The sequence below is a fragment of the Oncorhynchus clarkii genome, chromosome 12, assembly GCF_045791955.1.
Source record: "Oncorhynchus clarkii lewisi isolate Uvic-CL-2024 chromosome 12, UVic_Ocla_1.0, whole genome shotgun sequence".
NCBI classification, from domain to species: Eukaryota; Metazoa; Chordata; class Actinopteri; order Salmoniformes; family Salmonidae; genus Oncorhynchus; species Oncorhynchus clarkii.
The window spans coordinates 24,914,829-24,925,468 of NC_092158.1; positions in this window are offsets into that span (position 1 = coordinate 24,914,829).

The following is a 10,640-nucleotide window of genomic DNA, read 5'->3' on the forward strand; positions in this document are numbered from 1 at the left end:
CTACTTTGAAAATTATAAAACACATCACTGGTAAAAACCTGCTGATATGTGTGTGTTTTCTATGACTTCATTTTCCTAAGGCCCCACCACATGGAAAGAACAAGCGAAGAGCCACTACAGAGGATGGGAAAGGCAGACAGATGGGCTTTGCTCTGAAGCCTAACCAATAAACGCTACAGTTGCATTCTGACTAGGTCTGCACTGCTCTTTGATCCAAACTACACACACTTTGACAGAAGACCAGATTAATATGGGCTCAACATAGCTTCTACTGTATCCCCACACACTGATAAGTCAGTGCATTTGATTAGGGATGCAAAGCTACATGGTAATTTACAAAAAATAACGGAATCTTCAGTAATTTTGGGAATTAACAGAAAATCTAAGGCAGTCTATCGTAACTTTGGTAATTTATACTTCAATAATTTAAAACAAATGTATTCATATATAGTATTAATGTATTACATATGTGTCCATATTGTCCATGAGTTTTTAGTATATAGGCTATTTTCTCTTGAACCACATAGTCTAATTAATAAAAAAAAAAATATATATATATATATATATATATACACATTTCACCTTTATTTAACCAGGTAGGCTAGTTTACAACTGTGACCTGGCCAAGATAAAGCAAAGCAGTGCGACACAGACAACGACACAGAGTTACACATGGAATAAACAAGCATACAGTCAATAACACAATAGAAAAAAAAGTATATGTACAGTGTGTGCAAATGAGGTAAGATAAGCGAGGTAAGGCAATAAATAGGCCAATAGTGGCGAAATAATTACAATTTAGCAATTTAAACACTGGAGTGATAGATGTGCCGAAGATGAATGTGCAAGTAGAGATACTGGGCACAAAAAAAGAACAGTATGGGGATGAGGTAGTTGGATGGGCTGTTTACAGATGGGCTATGTACAGTGCCTTGCGAAAGTATTCGGCCCCCTTGAACTTTGCGACCTTTTGCCACATTTCAGGCTTCAAACATAAAGATATAAAACTGTATTTTTTTGTGAAGAATCAACAACAAGTGGGACACAATCATGAAGTGGAACGACATTTATTGGATATTTCAAACTTTTTTAACAAATCAAAAACTGAAAAATTGGGCGTGCAAAATTATTCAGCCCCCTTAAGTTAATACTTTGTAGCGCCACCTTTTGCTGCGATTACAGCTGTAAGTCGCTTGGGGTATGCCTCTATCAGTTTTGCACATCGAGAGACTGACATTTTTTCCCATTCCTCCTTGCAAAACAGCTCGAGCTCAGTGAGGTTGGATGGAGAGCATTTGTGAACAGCAGTTTTCAGTTCTTTCCACAGATTCTCGATTGGATTCAGGTCTGGACTTTGACTTGGCCATTCTAACACCTGGATATGTTTATTTTTGAACCATTCCATTGTAGATTTTGCTTTATGTTTTGGATCATTGTCTTGTTGGAAGACAAATCTCCGTCCCAGTCTCAGGTCATTTGCAGACTCCATCAGGTTTTCTTCCAGAATGGTCCTGTATTTGGCTCCATCCATCTTCCCATCAATTTTAACCATCTTCCCTGTCCCTGCTGAAGAAAAGCAGGCCCAAACCATGATGCTGCCACCACCATGTTTGACAGTGGGGATGGTGTGTTCAGCTGTGTTGCTTTTACGCCAAACATAACGTTTTGCATTGTTGCCAAAAAGTTCAATTTTGGTTTCATCTGACCAGAGCACCTTCTTCCACATGTTTGGTGTGTCTCCCAGGTGGCTTGTGGCAAACTTTAAACGACACTTTTTATGGATATCTTTAAGAAATGGCTTTCTTCTTGCCACTCTTCCATAAAGGCCAGATTTGTGCAATATACGACTGATTGTTGTCCTATGGACAGAGTCTCCCACCTCAGCTGTAGATCTCTGCAGTTCATCCAGAGTGATCATGGGCCTCTTGGCTGCATCTCTGATCAGTCTTCTCCTTGTATGAGCTGAAAGTTTAGAGGGACGGCCAGGTCTTGGTAGATTTGCAGTGGTCTGATACTCCTTCCATTTAAATATTATCGCTTGCACAGTGCTCCTTGGGATGTTTAAAGCTTGGGAAATCTTTTTGTATCCAAATCCGGCTTTAAACTTCTTCACGACAGTATCTCGGACCTGCCTGGTGTGTTCCTTGTTCTTCATGATGCTCTCTGCGCTTTTGACGGACCTCTGAGACTATCACAGTGCAGGTGCATTTATACGGAGACTTGATTACACACAGGTGGATTGTATTTATCATCATTAGTCATTTAGGTCAACATTGGATCATTCAGAGATCCTCACTGAACTTCTGGAGAGAGTTTGCTGCACTGAAAGTAAAGGGGCTGAATAATTTTGCACGCCCAATTTTTCAGTTTTTGATTTGTTAAAAAAGTTTGAAATATCCAATAAATGTCGTTCCACTTCATGATTGTGTCCCACTTGTTGTTGATTCTTCACAAAAAAATACAGTTTTATATCTTTATGTTTGAAGCCTGAAATGTGGCAAAAGGTCGCAAAGTTCAAGGGGGCCGAATACTTTCGCAAGGCACTGTACAGGTGCAATGATCTGTAAGCTGCTCTGACAGCTGGTGCTTAAAGTGAGGGAGATATGAGTCTCCAGCTTCAGAGATTTTCGCAATTCGTTCCAGTCATTGGCGGCAGAGAACTGGAAGGAAAGGCGGCCAAAGGAGGAATTGGATTTGGGGGTGACCAGTGAAATATACCTGCTGGAGCACGTGCTATGGGTGGGTGCTGCTATGGTGACCAGTGAGCTGAGATAAGGCGGGGCTATACCTAGCAAAGACTTATAGATGACCTGGAGCCAGTGGGTTTGGCGACGAATATGAAGCGAGGGCCAGCCAACGAGAGCATACAGGTTGCAGTGGTGGGTAGTAAATGGGGCTTTGGTGACAAAACGGATGGCACTGTGATAGACTGCATCCAATTTGCTGAGTAGAGTCATTTGAGAAACCAAGGCTGTTGAGTCTGCCGATAAGAATGTGGTGATTGACAGAGTCGAAAGCTTTGGCCAGGTCGATTAATACAGCTGCACAGTATTGTCTTTTATCGATGGCCGTTATGATATCGTTTAGGACCTTGAGCAGGGCTGAGGTGCACCCATGACCATCTCAGAAACCAGATTGCATAGCGGAGAAGATACGGTGGGATGCGAAATGGTCGGTGATCTGCTTGTTAACTTGGCTTTCGAAGACCTTAGAAAGGCAGGGTAGGATAGATATAGGTCTGTAGCAGTTTGGGTCCTCCTTTGAAGAGGGGTATGACCGCGGCAGCTTTCCAATCTTTGGGGAACAATTTTGGCTGAAAGTTTTAGAAAGAGTTTCCAGATTGTCTAGCCCTGCAGATTATGAAAAAAGCATCTAACATCTAAATTACTCTGCAACTCTTCCAACTATTGACTTATTTCACACTGCAACCAGTTTGACACCAAAACAATGACAACATTTACATATTGACATAAAATAATACATATACACTATATATGCAAAAGTATGTGGACACCACTTCAAATTAGAGGATTTGGTTATTTCCGCCACACCAGTTGATGGCAGGTGTATAAAACCGAGCACACATGCATGCAATCTCCATAGACAAACATTGGCAGTAGAATGGCCTTACTGAAGAGCTCAGTGAATTTGAACGTGGCATCGTGGCATCGTCCAACAAGTCAGTTCGTCAACTTTCTGACCTGCTAGAGCTACCCAGTCAACTGTAAGTGCTTTTATTGTGAAGTGTAAATGTCTAGGAGCAGTAACTTTACAGCTGTGAACTGGTAGGCCACACAAGCTCACAGAACGGGACAACCTAGTGCTGAAGCGCGTAGCACGTAAAAATTGTCTGCCCTCGGTTCCAAACTGCCTCTGGTAGCAACGTCAGCACAATAACTGTTCATCGGGAGCTTCATGGAATGGGTCTCCTTGGTTGAGCAGCCGCACACAAGCATCAGATCACCATGTAAATGCCAAGCCTCGGCTGGAGTGGTGTAAAGTTCGCCGCTATTGGACTGGAGCAGTGGAAACGCGTTCTCTGGGGTAATGAATCACGCTTCACTATCTGGCTGTCCGAGAGATGAATCTGGGTTAGGCGGATGCCAGTATAACCCTACCTGCCCCAATGCATAGTGACAAGTGTAAAGTTTGGTGGAGGAGGAATAATGGTCTGGGGCTGTTTTTCATGGTTCGGGCTAGGCCCCTTAGTTCCACTGAAGGGAAATATTAATCCTACAGCATAGTGACATTCTAGACGATTATGTGCTTCCAATTTTGTGGCAACAGTTTCGGCCCTTTCCTGTTTCAGAATGACAATGCCCCTCTGTCAAAGAAGAGGTCTATACCGAAACGGTGTGTCAAGATCAGTGTGGAAGTAATTGACTGGCCTGCACAGAGTCCTGGCCTCAAGTCTATGAAACACCTTTGGGATGAACTGGAACGCTGACCGCGAGCCAGGCCTAATCGCCCAACATCAGTGCCTGACCTCACTAATGCTCTTGTGGCTGAATGGAAGCAAGTCCTCCCCCTTTATAGCAGCAAAGGGCGGACCAACTCCATATTAATGCATATTAATGCCCATGATTTTGGAATGAGATGTTCGACGAGCAGGTGCCCACACACTTTTGGTCATGTAGTTTATACAAAGGATATTTCATGCTGAAACCCTCATATTAAACACTAATAGTAAAGTTGATGGTTTATATTCAGGACAATTTTTTACAGTTTTGTTATAATTTTTAATAGCAAAATCTTATTTAAATGATTTAATAGATTTTACATGTGATAAGGCCACACAGAGTGCCAGAGATTATTAGAGTCACCTGTGAAAATCTGAAGTACCCAAAAGGGCTACTCGATGTCTTAATATAGATGACATATAATCTTTGAAAAATACCAAAATTCTGGTTGTTTACTGGTAAACTTAGAAAGTTTCCAATAATATATGCAATGCTACAGCTGATACATGTTCCCTCAGAGGAAGTATGGTGTGTGTTTGTGCGTGCACCCAAGTCTAAGTGTGAACATGCTTGAGTGCCTCAATGTATTTGTGTGTCACCTAGCAGCTTACTTTTGTGATTTTACATGCATTTTCAGAAACACACCCCACTGCATGTCATCTTTCTTTCTGGCACCCTCCTGCTGCCATGACACAATCTCCTGTTTGATAAATCAATTTCTCAGGCTGATTTGGAGGAAATCACGCATGGTCACTTTCCTGCCAAACATCCCCTTTCCCCTTTGCCCCTCCTCCTACCTTTTCCTGGGTAGTGTGAGCCACAGTGACATGGCCAGGCTGTAGAAGAGGAGCAGCCAGTTGGTTTTACTGATCAGCCATCTGTGGAAAAAACTGCTCTCTCCTGTTTCACATTCTCTCATGGAAGGCCAGATTCCTGGGATGCCTTGGCACCCACTGGCAGATTCTCGGCACCACAGTCAATCTGCTCGCCTCCACTCACTTAACACAGTCATCGTTGCCAACACCAACAACTTACCAACACTTTTCAAGTGTTTCTGAGTGAAGACTCAAAGGAAAAGGGATGAGAAAAGTTGATTTCTATCTGACTCACATGATCACCCAACACCTTACAGTTCTGTACCTACTCACCTCATTTTTCTGCTTGCTTGTGCCTCCTTTGCTCTGTTGAGTTGCTAGTCAGCTATCTAACTTGGTTTGTACTGTTTTTAGCATTTTTACGCTAGCTAGGGAAACTATAGTAGTTGATACAATGTTGCAAGTTTGCTAGCAAGAGTGCAGGCCAGACCTTTATACAATGTTTTAAGTTCGTTAGCAAGAGTGTGAGCTCAAGACCGTAGAGAGATGATTGAAAGACAACTTGCAGTTTCTCAATGATTATAACGGTCACACCAACAGTGACAGAAGAGAAAACTGTACAGAAAATAAAAAATATGTAATTTGGAAACAATACCAGTGGGAGACAAACATAGCTAAGCAGACAAGAGAATGTGATTAATTAATGTGCCTCTGCAATATGTATGCACTTTAAATGGGAAAAGTGAAGTAGAAAGACAGATAGAGAAATGAAGAGATACAGAGACAGGTAGAGAGAGGAGATGATCTGACAAAAGTTTTCTGAGTGCAGTAGTCTGTAGTCAGTACTCTGGGTCATCAGTAAACTGCAGTAATTAGAGCTGTATACTGGAGCACCTGGATGCTCCAGACAGACAGCAGGCCTACAGCCTGGGATGGAGATGCTGTAGTTCTGTAATACACAAAAACCATGAACAATTCCACATAGTCAGGCAAAAGAGCAGGTGTTACACTGTCAATAGATATGCTTGAAGAGGGAGGAATGTGAGGAGTGATAACAAGGTGTGACATAACAGTGCATGTGGTGACATGGTGCTGAGATGGTGGAGTGTGTACAGTATGGTTATGCCGACTGTGGTTTGTGGTGGGAGAGAGCCCAGTGATATGTGTGATGACATGATGGGGCAATTTAGAGAAGTGCTGTGTGAGATGGCACAGTGAGACATGAAGGTGTCTGGTTCTATAGTAGTCCAGTGGCGTGTCACTCCTATCTATCAGTGAGTGTCACTCCTATCTATCTGATAGAGAACAGTTTATCTCCCTTGGCAACTGCAGGTCTGCCCCAGCCCCTGTATCACAAGGTGTCCCACAAAGCTCAGTGTTAGGTCCATTACTGTTTCATTTTTACATGCTACCCCTTGGTCAGATCCTCCGTCAATTTGGACTCAGATTTCACTGTTATGCAGATGACACACAAATTTACAACCACACAAAACCCAATCCATTCTGCCACCCCCCTCTGTTGTTGACTGTCTCTGTGAAAACTTGGATGAGCAATAACTTTTTAAATGAAACAACGACAAAACAGAGATCATGCTCATGGGCCCCAACTCCCTAATTAAGAAACTGGGTCAACTGAATGTGACAATCGATGGCTGCACCATCCACTCCAACTCCACAGTCAGGAACCTTGGTGTTATATTTGACCCCACTTTTCCATTTGAACCCCACATCCAAAATATTCCCAATTCAGACTTCTTCCACCTCAAAAACATCTCAGACCTTCTCTCACTGAACGCACTGCTGAAACCCTCATTCACACCTTTGATGTATCACGCCTCGACTACTGCAACGCCATCCCCGCCAAAACACTGGACAGACTTCAACATATTCAAAATGCAGCTGCACAAGTCCTCACACACACCAGACCTTTGGACCCTCATCAAACTCCACTGGCTCCCAGTTCAATATAGGATCATCTTCAAATTTCTCATGCTCACCTTCAAAGCACTCAATGGACTGGCACCCATATACCTTACTGACCTCCTGCACTCCTACACTCCACCTACACCCCTACACTGAAAATCTATGGCAATCCATCGTAACATTGGTGATTTATACTTGAATAACTTAAAACAAATAGATTCATATTAGTATTTCATTTACTATATCTGTGTCCATCAGTGGAGGCTGCTGAGGGGAGGACGACTTATAATAATGGCTGAAATGGAGCGAATGGAATGGCATCAAACACATGGAAACCATGTGTTTGAAGTATTTGATACCATTCCACTAATTCCGCTTCAACCATTACCACAAGCCTGTCCTCCACAATTAAGGTGCCACCAACCTCATGTGGTGTCCATATTGTTCATGCATTTCTAGTAGATAGACCATATGGTTAAGGAAAATAGAAAATACCCTTATTAATGAAAAAATAATCTAAACAATGGCAATAACTCCGCAACTCTTCCAACAATTGACTTTTTTCACAACTGCCACCAGTTTGACACCAAAACATTGACAACAAATGTTGACATAGTTCAATAAATAAGTCTGTAAATATATATATGTACAGTACCAGACAAAAGTTTAGACACATCTACTCATTCAAGGGTTTTTCATTATTTTTACTATTTTCTACATTGTGGAATAATAGTGAAGACATCAAAACTAAGACATAACACATTAGTAGCCAAAAAAGTGTTAAACAAATCATATTTTATAGTTGAGATTCTTAAAAGTAGCCACCCTTAGCCTTGATGACAGCTTTACACACTCTTGGCATTCTCAAAACCAGCTTCATGAGGAATGCTTTTCCAACAGTTTTGAAGGAGTTCCCACATATGCTGCTTTTTCATCACTCTGCGGTCCAACTCATCCCAAACCATCTCAATTGGGTTGAGGTCTGGTGATTGTGGAGGCCAGGTCATCTGATGCAGCACTACAACACTCTCCTTCTTGGTCAAATAGCCCTTACACAGCCTGGAGGTGTGTTGGGTCATTGTCCTGTTGAAAAACAAATGATAGTCCCACTAAGCACAAACCTGTTGGGCTGGAGTGTAGCTGCAGAGTGCTGTTGTAGCCATGCTGGTTAAATGTGCCTTGAATTCTAAATAAATCATTGACCGTGTAACCTGCAAATCACCCCCACACCATCACACCTCCACCCCCATGCTTCACGGTGGGAACCACACATGCGGGGATAATCAGTTCACCTACTCTGCGTCTCACAAAGACACGGCGGTTGGAACCAAAAATCTCCCATTTGGACTCTCAGACCAAAGGACAGATTTCCACCGGTCTAATTTCCATTGCTCGTATTCCTTGGCCCAAGCAAGTCACTTCTTCTTATTGGTGTCCTTTAGAAGTGGTTTCATTGCAGCAACTCGACCATGAAGGCCTGATTCATGCAGTCTCCTCTGAACAGTTGATGTTAAGATGTGTCTGTTACTTGAACTCGGTGAAGCATTTATTTGGGCTGCAATTTCTGAGGCTGGTAACTCTAATGAACTTATCCTCTGCAGCAGAGGTAACTCTGGATCGTCCTTTCCTTTGGCGGTCCTCATGAGAGCCAGTTTCATAATAGCGCTTGATAGTTTTTGTGACAGCACACGAAGAAACTTCCAAAGTTCTTGAAATGTCCCAGCACTGACTGACCTTCATGTTCTACACTGCACTCCTCTCACCAGGCTTCACTCCATGGGAGACCGGGCTTTTAGCAGTGCAGCTCCCCAACTCTGGAACTCCCTCTCCATGTCAGAACATCACTATCAGTGGCGAGCCGTCATCACTGGCGACCCGTCACCTGTTTTGAGACACACATTTTTAGCCCCACCTTGCCTGTTTTGAGACACACATTTTTAGCCCCACCTTGCCTGTTTTGCATGTTATTTTGGCATTAATACGACTCACATATCAGTTTGCAAACAATGTGAAAAATATATATATCACTGAGTTAATAAAGCCGCATAGAAAAAATTATATTTTTTGTTTTCTTTTGAGAAAGGCAGCTCCAAAATGCAGGTGTTTCAGCCTAGCTCAGTGCTTTCTGTGGTGGTGGAGCAAGCCAGCAGAAAATAGGAGCGTTGCACCGGGATTGTCTCAGTGTTCTGTCACTCAGGGAGACACTACTTCACGGCCCAGTAGTAAAAGTAGACATCGAAAATTCAAGCCCTTTGGCTCCTGCCATAGAATTACATTAGCAGTGCCCTTCCAAGAAGGCTCAAGGTCATTGGCCACAGATGAAATTACGTCAAATCACATTATATGTACAGTAGCTATGATTGGACTGATCATGTCAACATCTTACTTTCAAAATCTTAGCTAGCAGTCATCATCTTGAATCAATTCAACAATCTACTGGCAAATCTTTTTAATCCTTGTCAAATGAAGAGAAATAATGAAGATAAATTATAGATTTGGAAGGAATCGGTGACAGTGGCTAACTGCAAGTATTGCAACTGGGAAGTCGGGAATAAACGAGCTCAGACTGGGAAGTACGTTTTGAACGGTCATCTAACTTGGATTTGTAAATCATGCCTCTTTCTCTTTCTTCGATGACATCATTTTCCCACGAAGGACCACCTTCCTGTTCAAGTGAGCACATCATAACAAGGCGAGTCCAAAAATGTCTTACATGTTGCTGCATAAATTATTTCATTTGCCAGGGAGCTACAGTGCCTTGCGAAAGTATTCGGCCCCCTTGAAGTTTGCGACCTTTTGCCACATTTCAGGCTTCAAACATAAAGATATAAAACTGTATTTTTTTGTGAAGAATCAACAACAAGTGGGACACAATCATGAAGTGGAACGACATTTATTGGATATTTCAAACTTTTTTAACAAATCAAAAACTGAAAAATTGGGCGTGCAAAATTATTCAGCCCCCTTAAGTTAATACTTTGTAGCGCCACCTTTTGCTGCGATTACAGCTGTAAGTCGCTTGGGGTATGCCTCTATCAGTTTTGCACATCGAGAGACTGAAATTTTTTCCCATTCCTCCTTGCAAAACAGCTCGAGCTCAGTGAGGTTGGATGGAGAGCATTTGTGAACAGCAGTTTTCAGTTCTTTCCACAGATTCTCGATTGGATTCAGGTCTGGACTTTGACTTGGCCATTCTAACACCTGGATATGTTTATTTTTGAACCATTCCATTGTAGATTTTGCTTTATGTTTTGGATCATTGTCTTGTTGGAAGACAAATCTCTGTCCCAGTCTCAGGTCTTTTGCAGACTCCATCAGGTTTTCTTCCAGAATGGTCCTGTATTTGGCTCCATCCATCTTCCCATCAATTTTAACCATCTTCCCTGTCCCTGCTGAAGAAAAGCAGGCCCAAACCATGATGCTGCCACCACCATGTTTGACA